This window comes from Sceloporus undulatus, chromosome 4, assembly GCF_019175285.1.
Source record: "Sceloporus undulatus isolate JIND9_A2432 ecotype Alabama chromosome 4, SceUnd_v1.1, whole genome shotgun sequence".
Lineage (NCBI taxonomy): Eukaryota > Metazoa > Chordata > Lepidosauria > Squamata > Phrynosomatidae > Sceloporus > Sceloporus undulatus.
In genome coordinates, this window is record NC_056525.1 from 208,713,713 (window position 1) to 208,734,471 (window position 20,759).

Here is a 20,759-nt window from a genome sequence, read left to right on the forward strand (position 1 = left end):
AGCAATTATCTGTTCTATGCAGCTCTTCAGTTTGCTAGGATTGCTTTAGGGATCCTAAAGGCTGAGCGATATTTGAATAACCTGACTTTTAGTTGCCCAGGAACACACTCAGAAGTACTTTGGTGTCTGCTGTATGGATCCTAAACAACAGTTTCAAAAACTAGAGATTAGTTACCACAGAGAACTGATAAAAATACTCATTTTGATATGTTTTGTTGACATATTAAATTAATTTTTTACTTACTTATAGAATATTCATATAGTATATTTATTACAGACTTTTAAGTCAGACCAGATAGGTATTATGTTTAATGTTTGGGAAGTGAGGTACTACTGTAGGCTGAATTGATTCTCTCTGGAAGCATTCCTAGTAATTCAATGAATCTGCCAGGTCTGATAGATCCTTAAAACACTTAGACTGAATTACTGACATTCTAAACCTTATCCAAATTAATCTGCATTTATGGAAACTAATGAGTCCTGATAATCTGCCATTGATGCTTAATTGATAATTGTCTTCAACAGGAAGAACTATTAAAATAATTGTTGCTGTTCTTAGTTGGCTGAACGTCTTTGATTTTCAGGGATGTAACATCATCTTCCTGAACATTGTAACAAACCCAAACTATTTTGCTAAGAGCACTTTACAACTCAATCATAGTATTCTCTGGGGCAATCAAGAAAACACATGCATGCGCGCACTCACACACATAAACACACATACGAGGTCTATTGCCAATGGGCTGTAACTCATCTTGGAACAGAACTATGGAACCTGAGGGTTTCTTTCTTTTTTCTCTTAATAAATGGATACAGTGGTGCCAATGGTCGATGTGGATTGCAATTGAAAACATTGTTTCCCCCCCCTTTTTTCTAGAAACTTACTCACTGCAGGAATAAAAATGACCAAATCATTTAAAAAGAGCATATTTCAATGGCAACATCTTCTCTTTGGGGAATTTACACATTTATTATATGCTCCTGGCTTAAGGCCTGCAAATGAATGTAAGAACAGGCTATTGTTTTCTGAGGAGCCTCTGAGAAAAGAGAAAGCTAACTTAACCCATACTTTCTCACTCAGAAATATTAAGATCTTCAGTCAGTGACTGAATAATTCTCTCCCATCCCCTCCACCACAACAATCCAAGTATGTCAGTCCCTCATTTTGAAATAAAATTCAGTTAAGTTACAATACAAGTAAAAAAGTTAGGTTTAAAGGAAAGTCATAAAAGTTGTCAGTTTGTGAACTCAGTCTAATGATGCTCTGATGCTCCTGACCATGAAATTCATTAGATACCTAATGGCTGGCATCCTGTCAATTACATACACAAGTACACATTCACCTCATGCATCTGTATTATTGGGTTTTTTTTGTCATTGTGAATACTGATTCTCCCTTCGTGACATCCAACCTCTCCCCAGACACACTGTTGTGCTGCAATAGTACCCCCAGCCATTCCATTGCTGGAACAGCAGGGGCAGTAGCAACCCAAAAACAGAAGTGGAAGGTCTCCATGTGGGTGATAGGTTGGACTAAAACAACTGTTGGTGTAGTGATTAATTAGATTAGCAAAGGAAATTGTCAGTTTCAGATTACTATGAAATTCATTAGGTTTGCCAGTTATTATCTTTCAAGCTAACCTCCCTTCACAGGGCTGTGTGCAAGGATAAAACAAATGAGTGCTCTTAGCACAGCTGGTCCTTCTTGACTCTTTCAACAATAATGGAAAAATTCCTTGACTTCTTCTCTAAACTAGTGGGAATGAGTGCCACATGCACTGCTGTTTCCACAACAAACATTGTTTTCTTGATTAAATAATTGTTTGAACACTTTTGATTGCTCTTCATCTTGCTTTTCTGTATATTTGGGCTCCCTCTGGTGGATGTTGCTGCTAACAAGGTTGCCTGCAGTGCAGTACTGTATCTGGTTTGATGATTTTATGATGTTAGTCTGTTGCAATGAGAACAGAGAGCCTAAAGACTCTTAAAGACTAACCGTATTTAGTTGGCATAAGCTTTAGTGACCTCCACCCTATTTCACCAGATGCTTTTGATGGAGTGGGCTGGAGTCAAATAAGCTTATGCCAAATAACCTTGTTAGTCTTTAAGGTGCCACAAGATTCTTGGTGTTATGAATACAGGGGTTAATTTTAAAATAAACATGTTCATATCATTGTAAAGCTTAGTTAGTTCTGATAGAAGGAAGTATCTATTAACTTTAACAGTTCCATTGAATAAAGAGAAGATTGAAAAATATTTAAAACTTGAATGATTTTATTGAGATCAAAACAAAACAAAACAAAAAACTCTGTGGCGTCTCAAAGGCCTTTTTTATAATAACATGTGCTCTTGTGGAGCCCACTTCATTTATTCAGAACTTCAGTAGACATGTCGGAGGATGGGATTCTAGGTAGTCAAGCCAAGGGGAAATTAAATGAAGTACTGAGTGTGATAGTTATATGAGGGGATGCTGAAAAGTTCTTTGCCCAACTAAGAAGGGAATGACCTAGATGTCCAAGGAGGCAAGAATGAATCCCTCAGCAGCACTCTCTGAAAGTGCTGCTCCAGGAAAAAAATGGAGCCACTATAGAAAAGTACTTTCAACTCCAGAAAAATACCATGGTCAGTGAGACTGAATACTGCTGAGAGGTTCAGCAGATCCAACAGGGACACACTCTACCTGTGCAGTTCCCTCTGCAGATCATCCAGCACGGTACCTAAAGTGATCTCTGTTCTATAGCCAGGCCTGAAATCAGACTGAAATTAATCTAGATAATCTGCCCCATCCAGAAACCTCTGGAGTTGAGAAGCCATTCCACATGTAGTTACCCACAGTTGGAAAGAAGGGGGGGGGGAGATAAGGGCAATAAAGACATAAAGGCTGGCTGGCTCCCTGGCTGGCTGCTCAGCCCACCTCCTCCCCACAGCAGCTCAGACACAGGACAGTTGATGTGCAGGTCCAGATAGCCAGACAACCAGCCAGGCTTTGCCTCGGTTCCTGCCACATGGCTTCTCTGCTGAGGGATGAAGATGGGCTGAGCAGCCTTCAAGCTGTCGTGGACCCCCTGTAGGGACATGATGCCCCCTTTGGGTTCTCTAGAACACATGTTAAGAACTGCTGATATAGACTGTACCATATAAAGCAGAATAATCTGTCACTGATGAGAGAAGCTGGAGAGCTTCTTGTTTTGGAATGAGCACATCAACTTTAGCAGAAAGACAGGAGTTCTATTGATTGGTTCTCTCTATAAAATGGATTCTGTGTTATGAGTTGACATGGCAGATGTGCCCTGGACAAAGAGTAATGACTGCCTCTTCTTCAGAGAACATCTGAAAATCACTGACCTCTGGCAATAAAGGTTACATAAGCAACAGTAAATCAACAAAATAGCAATGCTGCACAACTGTGTTGTGAACCAAAGAAATATGTTGGACTATTTTGATTTCAGTGATTATGCATAAACCATGGAGTGTATATTTTTAAAATCCCAACTCTCCAACATATACTTTAAGCTGCATGGTTTCTTCCAAAACAAATGCTTTAAATATGAGGTTACTGAAGGTCTTGTTAAAAGTTCTATCTCAGAGTAATAATACACTTGGCATTAGTAAAATGTATGCTCTGTGTCCTTCAATCTGAACATTTTACCACAACTAATAAAATATTGGCATGATCATGAAAGCAAGCATATTTGTTATGGTACTTCTTTCACTTAAAACAGTGATTAATGTACAGTTTGGCATAAATAGGTAAATATATCAAATAATTTTTCTTTCTATCTTCTTTTCTCTATCCTACCATCCATATCCTGCTTTGTACTGCAGATAGATAGCAAAATTATATATAGAGAGAAGAAAGAACAAGAAATGATAAGTCAAAAGGACAGAGGACTAGCTTGGTTTGTTAGGCAAAAATATTTTTATTTTAATCAATTTCCACCTTTTTTTGTCATTCCTATAAACTTTTTATTCATGTGGGCCTTTGACAACTGATGGGTGTCTCAGGAAGGGGCTTTTAATAAGTGGGTATTCCACTTTTTAATTGATTTTAATCTAATTGCATTTTAATATTCATTTAATTGCATTTTATAGGTTTTTATCTGTATTCTTTAACTTGGTTGAGAGTTTCCTTGTGTCCCAGTCTTGAGAGAAATGGAAGATAAAAATCAAATAAATAAATAAATAAATAAATAAAAAATCTGGAGCAAAATTTTAAATAGAATTTAAAAAATTCATCCTCCCCTGAAATTCTGAAACTGTGAAGAACTCAGAATCATTTCCTTCTTTTCTTTTGCTCTGCTAGGTTATGTGTCATTACTGCACCTTAGTTATTCCTCATAATACAGTATGACAGCTGTGTTGTAAACTGTTTGGATTCCCAGTGATTGGGCGGTATATAAATAAATCCTATTATTATTATTATTATTATTATTATTATTAAATATTGTGAGGGAAGGAGGAGGCAAGGTCTGGATACCATAATTCAACTCACCTGAAAAAATAATGATTAAAGTTTTACAAAAGCAGAAGCCTCAAAAGATGAAAACTCCCAAACATGTTTAAATTAAACATGCATTTGAAAGCTAAGTGATCATTTGTTTATTCAGAAAGGCTCCCAGTCATTTGTTGTTATTGTTAAGAATAATCTTGGTTGCAAAACATCATAGGGGGAATCCAGGTTGATTTGAGTCTGCCCAAATAACCCATATAAAAGTTCACAATATTCATTGTAGATCAAACTGAATATTTGCTAACTGACTATAAAAACATTCAACTAAAATATAATTGCACATGAATTTAATTAATTAATTAATTAACAAATAATTAAATAACAATGAAGAATAAAACTCCCTACAATTAATTGAAGACCAAAGTGAACTGACGTTCCACACACATCAGGCAGCACTTCCTCATAGCCTAAACACTTAAAAGGCTCCTGATCAGTCTCCTTCCTTAGAGGTCTTCAAATAGAGGCTGGATGGCCATCTGTCGGGGATATTTAATTGTGATTTCCTGCATGGCAGAGGGTTGGACTGGATGACCCTTGTGGTCTCTTCCAATTCTATGATTCTATGGCGGGATACAGACCGCCGCTTTGAGGCGGTCTCCCGCCGGCGCCATTTGCTCCGCGCGGGAGCCGCAGCAGCCAAACCGCGTGGCTCCCGCACGGAGCAAAAAAGAAGCTCCATTTTGGAGCTTCTTTTTGCGGCGCCTTTATGACGTCACGAGGCACCGCTAGCGCATTCGCGACGTCATAGGCGCCGCGACACGTCTGGACGCTATGCGTCCAGTATGTAAACATGGCGGCCCCCATGTGGAAGGGGCGCCACCATGTTGTACATATTCTATACGTACTAGGGTTAGGGGGGTGCGGAAGCACTGCCTCTTCCTAACCCTAGAACGTATAGAATACGTACTAAATGGCGGTTTATATCCCGCCCAAGAGTCTATGATCTTGAAAGTGTTAGCTTTGGTTAGCACTTGGATGGAAGACCACCAATAAATACCAGGTGCTATAGGGTATAATTTAGGCAAAGGAAAAAACACTTGTGAGTATTCAGAGCCCAGGAAATTCATGGGGTCACCATAAGTTGCCAGGCTATTTGAAGGCCTTACTCTGAGCTCCAGGTTCATGCATGGCAAAGATTGTAGCAGTAAAGAGCAGGGCCCTAATTCCAATTGTTAATCCAACTATAGAAGACTCATACAAATAACCGAATTTATGGAAGTACTTGACAATTCAGAGGATTGACTCTAGTTGCAACTAGCAAGTGGATTTATGCCAGGTTCTTTACATCTTGCCTTGAGGCTGCATATGTGGGGTTGGAAACCTCATTGGCCTACAGTGTATCATGGAGGGCCACCACCCTCACTGGTCCCCTAGTCTAAATTTCTCCCTGGTGCTATCTAGTGGACATGGGGCCCTCTGGGCTGTTTAGGCCCATTGCTTTAATACCTTAGGCCTTTATTCAACAGGAAGTGATCTGGAAACAACGCAGAAAGGTTACCTCCTGTTGAAAAACTGCAATCTCTGGACTTAACATGATCCAGGCTGGTATTTGGGGGTAGTTTTTTTTAATGAGGATGAAATTTATTTTAAAAAAATATATATTTGGGTGGGGGCCCTAAAGGTCCTAGAATAGTCTTATAGGGCTGCAGTTTCCCACTACTTCTGCTGCTCACATCCCATTACTGCACCTGCAGTCCTTACTCTTTATTAGCCTTCATCAGGATCCAAGATGCATCTTTTCCATTTGGCTTTTGACTCAACTGGCTCGTTTGATTTAATTTTATTAGTTCTGGCAGTGGAATTTACTTTGTTTTATTTCTTACTGCATGCTGCCTTGACTGCTGGAAACACTATGTAATTATATTTTTAAGTGATAAAGAACAACAATAAACATCCAGCTATGTCACAAGGACCTACACAGCTCTCCATCCCTGAATGTATGGCCAGACTGGGATTTGAAGCCAGCCCTTTTGCCTTAATTCACCAAAAAGAACCTGTAATTGCAATGTGTTTGAATTCAGTCATGGCATTAAAAAAACACAGTGTGTGAACAGGCCTCAACAAATCACTTAGGACATACATTCCCACTGACTTCAAATCAATCTACTACCCTGTTAGTGTGCCTTTGTGACAGCTTTTACAAAATTTCTTGCTTGATTCATTCCATTGTTGTAATAGTGGAGAAACCCAACATATGCACAGTTGCCCTGATTCCATCCATGCATCTATGACCAAGCTGAGTTCTCACCCGGCTTTTTGGCTTGGTTCCCAAAACTCTCATCTCTGGACGTCTTTCAGTAAAAGAATATGCAATTTATGTTCATTCTAATCTGATTGCATCAGTAGTTGACTGAGAGCATGAAGAAATCAGTGGTCTAAAGAAGTAAGCCTCAAGCTATAACTTGGACATTTGTTCCCGTTTACTCAAAATGAATCGACTTCCTAGTCAGTGTACTTAAATGGTATGTTTTACGTCCTCCCTTGCTTAATATGTCCCACTGTTGTAACATCCAGGAAATCTGGCATAAGACTATTTGTCTTGAGTGAGACTTTTCCTTACTAAACCTTTCAGCTTGTTACCAAATGCTTTAATTTTAAGACCCAGCCTGCCTCTATTTTGTTAATTAAATACAACACATAAGCCAAGCATTCAGCTTTGGAAAACCAGGCAAAAAACAGTGTTTGAAAACAGCACATTGCCGATGTGAGTCTCTAATGAATTTGTAAGGAACAGGCCTGTTTGCCAGGTCATGCTGCACTCTTCATTTGTGTTCTGCTCTTTCTTCCTTTCTTTTCTCTACTAGTAAAGAAATATACATTTCAGCAATGAAAATACTTCCCGTGTAACAAATGGCCTTGCGGGTGATTTCAGAGATCTTGGAAGAACAGGAAAAGAAGCCAAGAACTCTTGAAGAGTGCTGGAGAGAGTCCACAGGCAACTGGACCATAATCTACTACATAACTTTTGCCAAAAAGAGAGAAAAGAAGTGTGCTAGTCCTCCAGAAAGAAGCAAGCTGTGTGCAATGTTTCCAGTCTGTTTTTCTGAACTCTTGATGGGGGAGAGAAACAGAGAGAGACAGGAGGAGAGAGAGGGAACCCATTTTAAATCAACAAAAATAACTTTAGAGTTATTTTTTGAAAGCAAGCAAGCAAACAAAAAACAAACAAATCTTTTTGTCACAGTAAAATGTCAAATGCATATAAAGGTCAGAATTCTTCTGTTTTATACAACGAGTCCTCTAAATTAGTCATGAATAACTGCTGGGTGTTCAGGGTGCCACACTGCTGCACCCCATAGGAAAAATGATTATTTTGCTCCCAATGTCCACTACAGGGTTGTTGGGATTGAATTTATTATTTTTTACCTTAATGTGTCATTTTCGTCCCAAGAGAGGCATACCCTCCAACATTTCACAGATTAAACTAGAACACACATGGTCAAAGAACATCAGAGTGTGGTCAAGATGGCAAAAATTATTGATGAGGAAGAACAGACAAGCTAGGAGATGTGGTAGCAGTTTGCCTGAGTGTACAGGTATGACAGACAAATGCAATGATAAACCCACCTTAAGCAAATATTCTCAAGAAAACCCCATGATAAGTTCACTTTAGGGTTGCTAGAAGTCAGAAATGACTTGAAGGCATACAACAAAAAATCCATGACTGAAACCTCTATGGAATCCATATCATTGTCCTGGAATGTCCTGCTGATGTTTTTATCTGGAAAGACAATGTATCTAAGGGGAAGATATGTGACGTCGTAATGGCGGCCCCTATGTGTATAGGGCGCCGCCATTTTGTACATCCTGGGGACATACTAGGGTTAGGTGTGTGCGTAAGGCACGCAGTTTCCCTAACCCTAGTACGTCCCCAGGACGTATTTTACGCCCGTCTGTAATGGGCCTATTTTTTTTTGCATCTGGATCTTCATGGATACTGGAAATAGGCTTTGAATCACCATCATGGTATGCCTGCAATATGTCTGTAGCACATCCTGAGCCCGAAGGTAGTTGTTGACTACTATATTGATGGAACAGTGAATCTGTTCAGAATATTAGTTCAATAAAAGAGTTGTCCAAGGTCCTGAACCCTATCAATCCAATAAGTTCAGTGGGTTGAATTCATTGTTCCACTGACATGAAAGTCATCAGACACTACAGCCTGAGAGCATAGTCAGAAGTCCTCCTTTCCTCTCTCCCTTCATCTTTAGTCTGAGCATGTAAAGGAAGCAGATTTTGAGCACAATTAAAAAATAGCAAGCGTACAGATATTTAATTTAGCATCATTTTTAGTATTGAAGGGTTGTTATTATGAAAAATCATTTTGATATCCCACCTTGATCCTCAGGTAACATTAAATTCCATGGGCTTACTCTTAGTCATTTAATATTTGGCTAATCATTCCAAATGTGTCTTCATCTTTAATGTTTAATAGTTTCATGCAGTTCTTGTAGTCTGCAGGGTAAGAAAATTTGCTTTTGAAATGTTTCTTTAATTTTTCTGAGCCTATATATTCTACATAAGCACAGTGGATCATCATGCTTTCTTGTATTCTGAAACTAACCTTATACTAATGTAATTTTTCTTATAATAAAAGCACTGCACATGCTGTTTCAAATGTAATATCCCTTTTCCTAATCTAAATAGAAAAAAACAGAATAAGGGAAACATGAACAAACAATCACAATTGTTTAAAGGCGAAACCCCAGAGTTTAATTATTGCATTTTGATAGATCTTTAACTACCATGATGCCATTATATGGAATCCTGGGATTTGCAGTTTTGTGAGTATTTAGAATTCTCTGCCAGGAAGCTCTAGAACCTTACCAAAACAACAAATTTCAAGATTCCATAGGAATCAGCCACAGCAGTTAAATAGGGATTTAAGTGGTATAATGGCATAGGGTGAAAGAGACTTGTAATCATTCGAATAACAACCTGCAAACCTAACATTTTCTGTGTTATCAAACTCATTATTTTAAGCCAAGTATTACGTTTTTGTACCTTGTTCCAAATGCTACATCAGATTATTAGCTAATTCGCTCACTCAAAGTAGTCTTAGTGCAAAATAAACAAAGTGTTGTGCACTGTCTTTTTAAAGAGGCAAGCCCGGAAATTTTCAGTGGTAGCAAAATTTAATTTCAGTTCTGGGCAAAAACTAATAAAAGCAGTTGAGGGTCTGCATCCCCTGCTCAAGGCTAGTATAATCATTTTAGGTATTTTTTTCCCCTTTGTTTGTTTCTCTGAAATCAGATAATGCTCTGTGTTCCAGGAGATTTTAATACATAGTGTTGTCTGATGATGTTTCCCATAAGGGTCAAACAAACAGGTGGCTTGGAGCAGCCTCTGGACGCTCCAGTCCTGATTGGGCCGCAAGTGGCCTGGGACTGCGTGACGTATGACCCCCTCTCACAGTGGACTACCACCATGATCCTGAATGGGCTGCCAGCAAGGAGCATTTTCAGCGCTCCTTTTTCCGGTGGCCTTGGGCTGACCCAGGTGGCCTCAGAGCAGTTTCCAGCTATGCGGGGGCCATACGTTGACTGCACTCCCCACTCCTGAAATGGCTGGAAGCCACACTTTTTGGCCCGTGTGTTTCGGGCCATACTCAACTATGGCAACAAGGATGGGATTTCTGATTCTTGTTGTGGTGTGCTTTCAAGTCATTACCAACTTGTGGTGATCCTAAAGTGAACCTATCACAAGGTTTTCTTGGCAAGATTTATTCAGAGGCATTTTCCCTTTGCCTTCCTCTGAGGCTGAGAGAATGATTCAAACTTTGTTCTCCAGAGTTGTAGTCAAGTGCTCAAACCACTACACTACCCTGGCTCTTGGAATCCCTGATACTTGGCATCAAATAGAAGATAATACGATAATTTTGTTTCCCTACTTCTCTATCTTGCTTGCTGTGGAACCAAAAAAGGCACTTTCATGTCCAGCTGATCCATAGTCATGAGTCACCTAGGATGAGACAGTTACTCTTCTCCTTTCCTGCTTTCTTGGTTTCTCTTTAAACATCTTGGATCCTCAGGCACATCCAGCTGTAGCTGCTGCAAACTACAAAGTTTGTCCAGCAGAAGACAGCCTTTCTTCTTGCTCTGACACAGAGGAGACCTTTCAAACAAAAGGAGGATGCATTGCAGCTACTTTTCAGATGTTGGCTCCACTAACTAATGTGACTGCTATAACTTGTTTTGATAAGCCAAAAGGGGCTTTCCTTGAATGGATCTCCTTTGAATTACAGCAGCCCCAAGAAAATATACACCAGGCTGTTAGCATAACCTACACCCCTCTCACACTGAATATGAGATTTCATATTTTCATATTTTAATATCTAGATTCAGGCATATTTTTAAGAAGTCACAGTGACCTTTGACACACTATGAAGTTTCCCATAGGAAAGGCATACTGCCCTGAAGACATGTGGAAGACCTAGGATTTTATCATACTACTTCCTGTGCTCGACTTATCTATTTCAAAGTTGAGCCAAATTCAGAAGTTATGCTGACTTTATTGCATGGACTTTTCCCAGAAAATGGCTTCCCCTTGCCTCCAGTGTTGAATCTGGACCCCATAAATTGCTTCTGAATTGGGAAAAAAATGGCCATCAAAGCAACTTACAGGGCCCAAATTCAACACTGGAGGCAATGGGAAGCCATTTTCAGGGGAAAGTCCAGGCGATAAAATCAGCGTAACTTCTGAATTTGGCTCAAATTTGGGAAAGGTAAATTGGGCACTGGAGGCAGTGCAATAAAGTCCCTAGACAGAAATAAATAAAGGTTGAATGGGTTTGTGGATTACTTCATCCCCCCAGGTTTTCCACATATCCTCTTGCCAAAGGAACTTGGTCCCATCGCAAAGCAGTTAAAAACTATACTTCCTTCTCACCCTCGATTGTGTCCCTATTCATCCCTTCCTATCCAACCATCCAAGGGTAGTCTCAAATCTAATCAGTGTTTTGTTAGTCTAAACATAAAGCCATCAGTCATTCCAGAATTCCATTGTCAATTCAGTGGGAAGACCATCAGGTCTGTGTTACACTGCAGGATAGCACCAAGTACCCCTCGAGACTACAAAGTCAGATATAAATATTGCCTCCAGTGAGTCTCTCTCACTCACCTCAGATGCTATCTGAGCTCCACTCCATCTTCCATGGAACCACCTCTTCAGGACTGGTAATTATTACTCCCTGTAACTCCTGATTTATTTCTATCTGACCTTTCACACTTTTATTTCTGTTAGTTCTGTATGGTTCTTAAAGTTGCATTGGTTTTGTGTGTTTGAATACACCTTTGCACATTTCTAAATAAAACCCTTTTATTCATTGAAACTGGATTCTCTCTGCAGTTAGCACTGGTATACATAGGTGGAAGGATTCGCTTAAGTTATCCCCCTTTCTCAGGACTCCTTTTGAGTTAATAATTTCCCCAAATTACAAGGAGATGCTGTCACTGTTAGTGGAGAACCTACGTCTCCCCACTTTTTGTGTAACAGAGCTATTAAAAAAATACCTATTTGGATGAGCTGCTCTGGAGTAGAAAACATTTAAGCCATGACTTGCAAGTGGCCTCCAAGCACAAGAACCTATGTCTCACATAATATTTATTTATTTGTTTGTTTTTAAATGGCTTACCCTCTAACTGTCTTGATTTGGCAGTGACACTCCCAGTTAATCCTCTGTTATCCCACTTCAGCTGCATTTAAAATGTCCTTGTTTCTCTCTCCTCCTCATATTTTCTCTCTTTGGTCTCAGATTACTCCAGTTGCTGCAGAGTGAATTCAAAGTGCAAAAATAGTTTTGCTGTTCACACATGCTCAGTAGGGATTCTGAAGACAGCTGCTGTATATCTTTCCTCTTGTAGGGAGGCACCCACAACTAAAATAGGATCAGATAGAATAGAATCCCATTTCCCCCCAGCTCCAGCTTTATTGCACTGTTTGTTGCACAGCTTTATTGCACTGCTGCTACAATCTAACATGAAATGTTTGTGTTTCTATACAGTCTTTCATCATCCTCCCAATGCCATCATGGCTAAAAACTTTCACCTAGACAGAGGATGAGAAGGAAGGCATAAAAAGATTACTTAAAAAGGAACTTCTTTATCAGAGGCTTTTTAAACTGAGGCAATCTGAAGGTTACAGGAGTGTACAGGCTAATCATTCTGAGATTGGCTAGTAATGATTGTTGTTGCGCAGCAGTGAAAATCAGTTTGGTTCAGAGAGAAGGCAATGCTGCATTGCTTCATCTTTAGCTCTGTAAATAAAATTATCATGACCGGGGTAGGCAGCTGTTGTGGAACTGAGGGCATTTTTCATGTGTGTAAAACAGAGTGAAAATTAGTTAAAAATTAATTAAATTTTAATTCATCATTAAATATTACATTTATTAAAATTCCTTCAAATCACTGTTAACAAATAAAATCCCCTTTTCAGATTCAATTAATTATAATTATATACAAATGAACCTAAACTGACTTTCAATTCTCTTGTATTACTTAAAATGCATTATGATACTGACTACTGATATTTAATCCAAAGGAACAAAATTGTCTTCTGGATCATTAATTAAATGGTCACCCTGAGGCCTTGCGGATAAATCACTTCTTCTCAAACAAGGGTCACACAGTATATATACCCCAGTCACTTCCAGGCCAGCATTCTCTGAAGATGCCAGCCACAGATGCTGGTGAAATGTCAGGAATAAACTCTTCCAGAACATGACCACATAGACTGAAAACCCCCCAAAAACCTATGGATTCCAGCTGTGAAAGCCTTCGACTTCACAGTTCACAAATAAGTTTAAATTGTGTTCTGTGTAGATGGTTTGGTAGCAGCTTGGGTACAAAATCTGGTGTGTAGGGGTTATATATGAACTATAAATTAAGAACTACTGCAGAGGCAGGTGACTTTCAACAGGTAAGGAGCCAATTCTTCTCTGCCAGGACCAACAACATGCTGCAGAAAGTCTCAAACAGTCCCCCTTCAAAAAAGAGAGCGAGAAAGAGAAAGAAAGTCCAAACCAAGGCCTTTTTCACACTACACAATTATAGCAGATGAAGGCCACTTTAATTGTTATGCCTTCATTTCATATAAGCCTGGAATTTGTAATTTCACAAGGTATTTTGAATTATCTTTCAGAAAGCTGTAGTGTCCCATAAAACAACAAATTCCAAGCACATGCAGGATGTAGACATGATAGTTAAAGTGGGATCAAAATGCCACCATTGGGTAGTGTGAAAGAGACCCATAAGTGGGCAAAGCTCTCTTCTTGGTTCAAATATTATCTTATTGGAGAGGGGATGGAGGTTTTGGGTGGCTGACTCATTTTAGAATAAAATCATCACTGTTTGAAGCTTCCATGACTTGGATCCCCCCCCCCATAATTTTTTTCACACACAGGGGCATTGAGGAACATGAAAAGACCTGGGGAATGTGTATAATAATAATAATAATAATAATAATAATAATAATAATAATAATAATAATAATAATATTTTATTTATATAGCGATGTAGTATGTACACAGCACTGTACATACAAACAATAAAATTGATAAAAATGAAACCTGCCAATGGTATACAGTCTACAAAATACATATAAAAAGATAACAATACAAGATAGAATTTGATAAAAATAAGCAGGCAACAAATTAAAAACATCAAATGCCAAAATATCAAATCAAATATCAGATAACAATTGGAGCTAGAAAGAGATCCCTTTCATTTTGTTAGTTACTGAGTCCACAGAAAAGAAAATCACAAAACTCAAATTGGATTAAGCCAATCAGCAGTTGGTAGGTGAAGACAAGGTTGCTAATGCCCAAGTTATCATAACCCATGGAGGCTTTTGGTGAAGTGCATGTCATTTGAATTCCAGCAGCACCAGAAATTGTTCCACACTCCATGGAAACATTGTTAACAAAAAAGACTGGGTGTGTTCCTTATTTTGGAAATGGTTTAATAATAATCTTGTATGACAAAAATTAATAACTCATGTTTGTTGAAGACATCTGGGTGCAGTATTGTTTCCCATATTCAAAAGGATGTTTGGTTTTTATTTGAACTGATCAGAAAGTGTGATTACAGCAATACCAAAGTATTATGTTTTCCACCAAGGCTAGGATACTGTGGTGCTCCTGGAGACAATTTTTTTGTCCATTGGGAGTCTCTGGGGACTGTCCGCTCCCCCTCCCCCCAAGTATAGCAAAATTGGAATTAGCTAGAAGTTTATTCATGAACTGGAAAACTGTGTTTTTAAATGTTAAATAGCAAAGGGAAGCTTTGTAACTTACTTAAAAAAACATTGGAAGCCTGGTGGTTCTGGCCCTATCTCTCAGGTAGATTTCAGATGGTGGTGTCTGAGGACAGCTGCTCCCTCAAAAAGAACTCCTATATGGCATACCACAAGGTGCCATGCTATTCAACATCTGTATGAAACTGCTGGGAGAGACCATCTAGAGGCATGGGGCAAGATGCTATTGATATGCTGATGACACCTAAATACCACACTTGGAATCCCTCTATAGCACACAATTATAGTGCCATGATTCCACTTTAACTGCTATGGCAACATCCTGTGGAAACCTAGGTATCATACTTTGGTGATGTTCTAGAGTTCTCTGGCTATGAATTCTAAATCCCCCCCAGGCAGATCCTAGAATTCCATAGAATATTGTCATAGAAATTGAAGTGGAACATAGTGCTGTAATTGTTTAGCGTGAAGAGACCAGGAAGAAGCAATACAGGTGGGTTTTTTTTTTTGTAATCAGAAAAAAATGGCACTTAGGGGACTCTGGGGGGGTTGAGAGTCACAAAAACATCGGGGGGGGGGGGGGGGGAGGCAGTTTTAATGTTTGCTCCACTTTCTAGTCAGGAGAGATTCCACTAACATCAGGCCTGTCACAGATGCCAGCATCTCTTCTCTGAAGAAGATTTTGTATGTATGTTCTTTTTCCTGATGCCTGGCAATTAAATACTCAAAACCAGCACAGTTGTCCCTGATGGTGAAATGGGATTAGTATCATTAATCTCATTGCAAAAATGCAACAGGTGCCTTCTATGTTGCAGTTGAGGAAAGATACAGTGTACAATTTTGCTTAACAATGACAAGGGTATGTCAGAAGCAGATTCAGACACTACAAATTCACCAATTTTGTGATTGGGAAGTCTGAGTGACTATTGATCCATGGCAATTTTTTTAGTGTTGGAGAAGAGTTCTATTGCTACCATGGACTGGTAAAAAGATAAATAAATGAATCCTACATCAAATCAAGCCTGAACTCTCTTTAGAAGTCAAGGTGACTAAACTGAAGTTTTCCACAGTGGTAGAATATAAAGACATAGGACTTTATCACATGGAGAAAATCGGGGTTTAAATGGCAAAAATAATGTGAAAAAGCATGATTAACATTTTCACACAATGTTGTAATTAAAGTGCCATTATTCTGGGAATAAACAGGCAATAAACTGCAACAAATCATTCACAGGTAAATCCAATGAATGATTTGTTACTGTTTATTGCCTGTTTATTCCTGGGATAATGGCTCTTCAGTCACAATGTGTGTGAAAATGTTAATTGTGATTGCACAATTTTTACATGACTTTTGCTGTTTAAAACCCTGATGTTCCCTGTGCAATAAAGTCCATAGCCATGTTATTCTGAGAAATCAGTATGCAAAGGGATTTTGTAGAATCTTTGAGACCAAGTGAAAGAAAGAAGCTCATAGCCTGAGCTGTTGAAGACCGAGGCTCATAGAGGCCCTTCAGTCATCGGTCTGCTACAAGTGGAAACTGACTTGATAACAAATGGCAGCAACAATATATATTGAATCAAAGCAGTAGTCCACTAGGCCAGCCTTCCACAAACTGGTGCCCTTCAGCTCCCATCACCCTTCAGCCTGCATAGGCAATGGTCAGGAATGCTAAGCCCTATAGTCTCAAACACCTGGATGGTACTATTTTGGAGAAGGTTGACTTAGCTCAATGCCATCTACTTTGAGTTTCCAGCTGATTTCCAAGATTTCAGACTCAGATCGGCCATAATAAATCACATAGCCATTGAACTTGGAACATAACATAACATAACATACTCTACTACTGAGTCATAAACCTTCCTTAATAATTAAAGCTATAATGCCTTTTCCAAGGAACTCAGCAGCATATACCTCCCCCCTTGCCTTCAAAATAATCCTGTAAGATAAAGTACATTGAGAAATAGCAGCTGGCACAGGTGAATTTCAAGACTGACTGAAATTTGAAGTTAGGTCTCTATGACTTTGGTGTAATACAATATGCACTACACACACTGTCTTAGTATGGCTGCACACTCAGTGGTGACAGGTCATGGCTCTCCTGAACTTGCTAGAATAAAACTCCCATTAGTCCTAGCCAGTTTAGCCAATGGAGAGAGCAGATGGGAGCTGCAGTCCAACTACATCTGGAGAGCCACAGGTTGCCCATCCTTGGTTCAGCTCTCTGCTTGTGGCACAAAGAGAAATCAGAACAGCCATGCACTGCAGTGATCCATTTCAGTCAGCTTAGACAGGTACTGTTTGTGAGCTTTTTGGACTCTGGCTGGTCGGAGCAGGAAGCAGGTTGCTATCTACCTCTTGCTGTGTCTAGCCAAAGTCCAGAAAGCTCACAAACAATAGCTCTCTCCAGCACTGACTAGCTGGTATTTAAAGGCACCTTCCTTGTGACCATGGTGGTTCCATGTTGCATCATGATTAGTCATCCTTTGTTAATTTAATCTCATTTTCATTTAGAATTCTGGATACTACCAGCTAATTTCATACACTTATTATGTGCTTCCTAAAGGACAACATCCTTTCACATATTCTGAATCTCCTTCCAATAATTTCACTGAATGGCTCTGAGCAATGCGACCTGGATTTTGTGGAACATAATGTCTCTGTAAGTCTCCAGCACCTCCCTTTCCTTTGACCTTCTAAAGCTACCCTGAATTTGATGCTGCTCAAGGAAGTGGAAATTCTGAAATTCTATACAAGAGAGAGAAAGAAAGAGAGAGAGAGAGACATCTTTGAACAGTGTTCAAACAAAGTTTGCAAATCATCTGTTGGGATTGGCTGAGTGCTCCCAAAGTTCTCAATACAAACAGTCCTAAAGGACAAGCACTATCTTCAGTGGTTTGGCAACAGCTTGATAGCAAGGTTCAAAGGTCCCAAGTATTTTATTATATAATATGTCTTACCATCAATGTCCTATATACTGTTTGCTTTGTATGACACATCCTTATGTTCCTTTGGTTCTCTCTTGTCCTCCCTGGCTGTAAAAAGAAAGATGGCTGGCCTTCAGAAGACCTCATTGCTATAGGTCACCTTACTGCAAAAGCCCTAAGAAGTGGCTGTCAAGTATCTTAACAGTGTCTGGGAAGAAGTCTTTCAGGCATGACTGCTGGCTTCAAGATGTAGCTGTTCATCAAGAAGTACTAATAGCCAGACAGTGCTATGGTGATCAAAGAAAGGGTAGCCAAATGTAATATGCATCTGCCAGCAACTTCAGAAGTTATTAAATGAGAAAAGTGATGCAAGAAGCACTACTGGGGTTTCAAATGGCCACAGTTCAAAAGGCTACTGAGTGAAGAAGCTAATAGTGGGTAAGGGAATTCAATAACTTTCCTAATTTTAAAGTGCTCTGTGACAAGGCATTTAGAAGCATAGAGAATTATAGCAGCAGAAGATGGTCAGCATGATGTAGTGGTTTGAGACTGGAACCCTCAAAGTCCAGGGTTCAAATGGCCATGGAAACCTACTGGATGTCTTTGGACAAGTCACACTCTCACAGACTGAGAGGAAGGAAATGGCAAACTACTCTGAATAAATCTAGTCTAAGATTCACCCTATGGCCATCATGAATTGGGAAAACTTGAAAGCACACAACAAGAAGAACCAGTGCTCAACTTTCCAGTTTGTACCCATTTTGTACTTCCATACTTGCTATCAACATTTGGTGAAGAATTCAGCTTCCTGATAATATCAGTTTAAGGATTCCTAGTCTTTTTAATTGGGAAGACAAGCACTGGTTATACTTTTCAAACTTGCTGATATCTAAGGGATTGGTAGTATAAGATTTTCAGCAGCTGTGAACTGGGGTAGATGGAAACATGCCTCTCCTTGTGAATTTCATAACTGGAATATTGTATGCAAATTTTGTAAAACAAATATCTATGATTCTTCTTAATAGCCATAATTTGTTTAGATTGTAGAATACAGGTTTTATGTGCAGAGGTTTTGCATTACCTTTCTACTGAAGGAAGAGGCAGTTCCATACCTTCAGAATATGGTACAGCAGTCATGCTGGTTCTGAAAGGCCCTCACCAGCCTCCAACCCACCCCCCTCAGCAGTGGTCCAGAGGGGTGATGGGTGGCTGGGGAGTATCACCTCACTGGGTGACACCCAAGCGCTACTGACTTGACTATAAGTTCACCTCATGTATAAATCGAGGGCAAGTTTTGACCTGTAGTTAAGTCAAGGGTGTAACTCAAGGACATGTAACAAAGAATGTAAAGGATGAAGCTAAGAAAGACAGTACCCAAGAACTTACAAACTTCTGGCAGGCATAACTGTTTATGTTCACCCTAAAGGCTGGGTGGATGAGAGAGTAAAGGGGATGGTGTCAGGACTTCTTTTAGGTGCTTCTAGGACAGACTAAACTCTTGCCTTTTGCTACATTATTCAGAGAATGGGAAAGTACCTTTTAAAAATAAGTGTTGAAGTACAGTACTTACATACATATTTATTTATATACATGTACTTATGTATTTATATACATTGATCCATAGATAAGTTGACTCAGGTTTTCTGGGTCAATTTTTTGACTAAAATGTCTAGACTTATACATGAGTATATACAGTAGATTTCAACTTAAAGCTGGAATGAATCTGTGGAATGGCTATCCTAATGAAACAAACAATTCCTAAAGAAAAGTTTTATTCTGGGCACCCATCTTAAATGGACTCTGTGTTTAATATTATTTCTGTCCTTAATATTACTTTATTTTATTTTTATCCCGCCTTTCTCCCAAGTTGGGACTCAAGGCGGCTCACTATACACACACATTAAAACTTCAACTATCCTGCTATTTGTTGGAAGTCAAACTCAGCCAAATCCTCAAGATCTAGCAAATTCATCACTGGTCTTGGTGACAATTTCATTGTCCAAAAGGTGGAAGAGGCAACAAGGAGATCAGCTATTTTGAATCTGATCCTAACCAAGAGGGATGACCTAGTTAATGGGGTGCAAGTGGTGGGATCCTTAGGTGGAAGTGACCATGTTCTCCTGGAGTTTGTTATACAATGGAAAGGAGAAGCCAGGCATAGTCAAACATGCATTCTAGATTTTAGGGGAGCTGATTTTCATAAACTTAGAGAAATATTGGGGGTGAGCCCATGGTCAGAATACTAAAAGAGCAGGGAGTTCAAGACGAATGGGAGCTGCTCAAAAGGGAGATACTGAAGGCACAATTTCAAACAGGTCCAGTGAGGAAGAAAAATGGGTGATGTCTCAAGAAACCAGGATGGATGAGAAAGGCGCGTTACAGATCGCCATAAGGGACGTCCTCAGGACATCCTAGGTTTTAAAAGGGGCGCCACTTCTTGACGCCCCCAAACCTAATATGTCCTGAGGATGTACAAGATGGCGGCGCCCCATCTACATGGGGGCTGCCATGATGGCGTCACGAATGCGCCGCCTCCAAATGAGGGGGCGTGGACGTGACGCCATTGTGCCACGCGAGGGTGCTTAGTGCGCCCTTTCATCGGCAGAGGAAGGAGCTCCGAAATGGAGCTCCTTCCTGGTCTTGGATCGCTGGCGCAGCCTTTAGATGGCTGCGCCCAGAGACGCAGAGGAGAAAGGGGCCAAGCAGCCCCTTTCTCCTCCTCCCCACCGCCATGGGGTGTCCTTGGGGCTTGAAGCTACAAGGACACCCCTTTCCAGGCCTCAGGGAAGTGGCCTTTTGCTGCTTCCCCGCGGCCTGGAAAGCGGCGGATCGGGGCCTCAGCGGCTGCCGCTCTAGCCACTGAGGCCCCGATCTGGCGGGGAAAGGGGCAGGTGCAGGCCGCCGCTTTTCGGCGGTCTGTAATGTGCCTAAGGAACTTTTAACTGAGCTAAGTGTTAAATGGAACATGTATAAGAAATGCGAAAACGAGGAAATCACAAGAGAATTTCAAACAAATAGCAAGCACGTGTAGGGATAAAGTCAGAAAAGCTAAAGCGCAGAATGAACTCAGGCT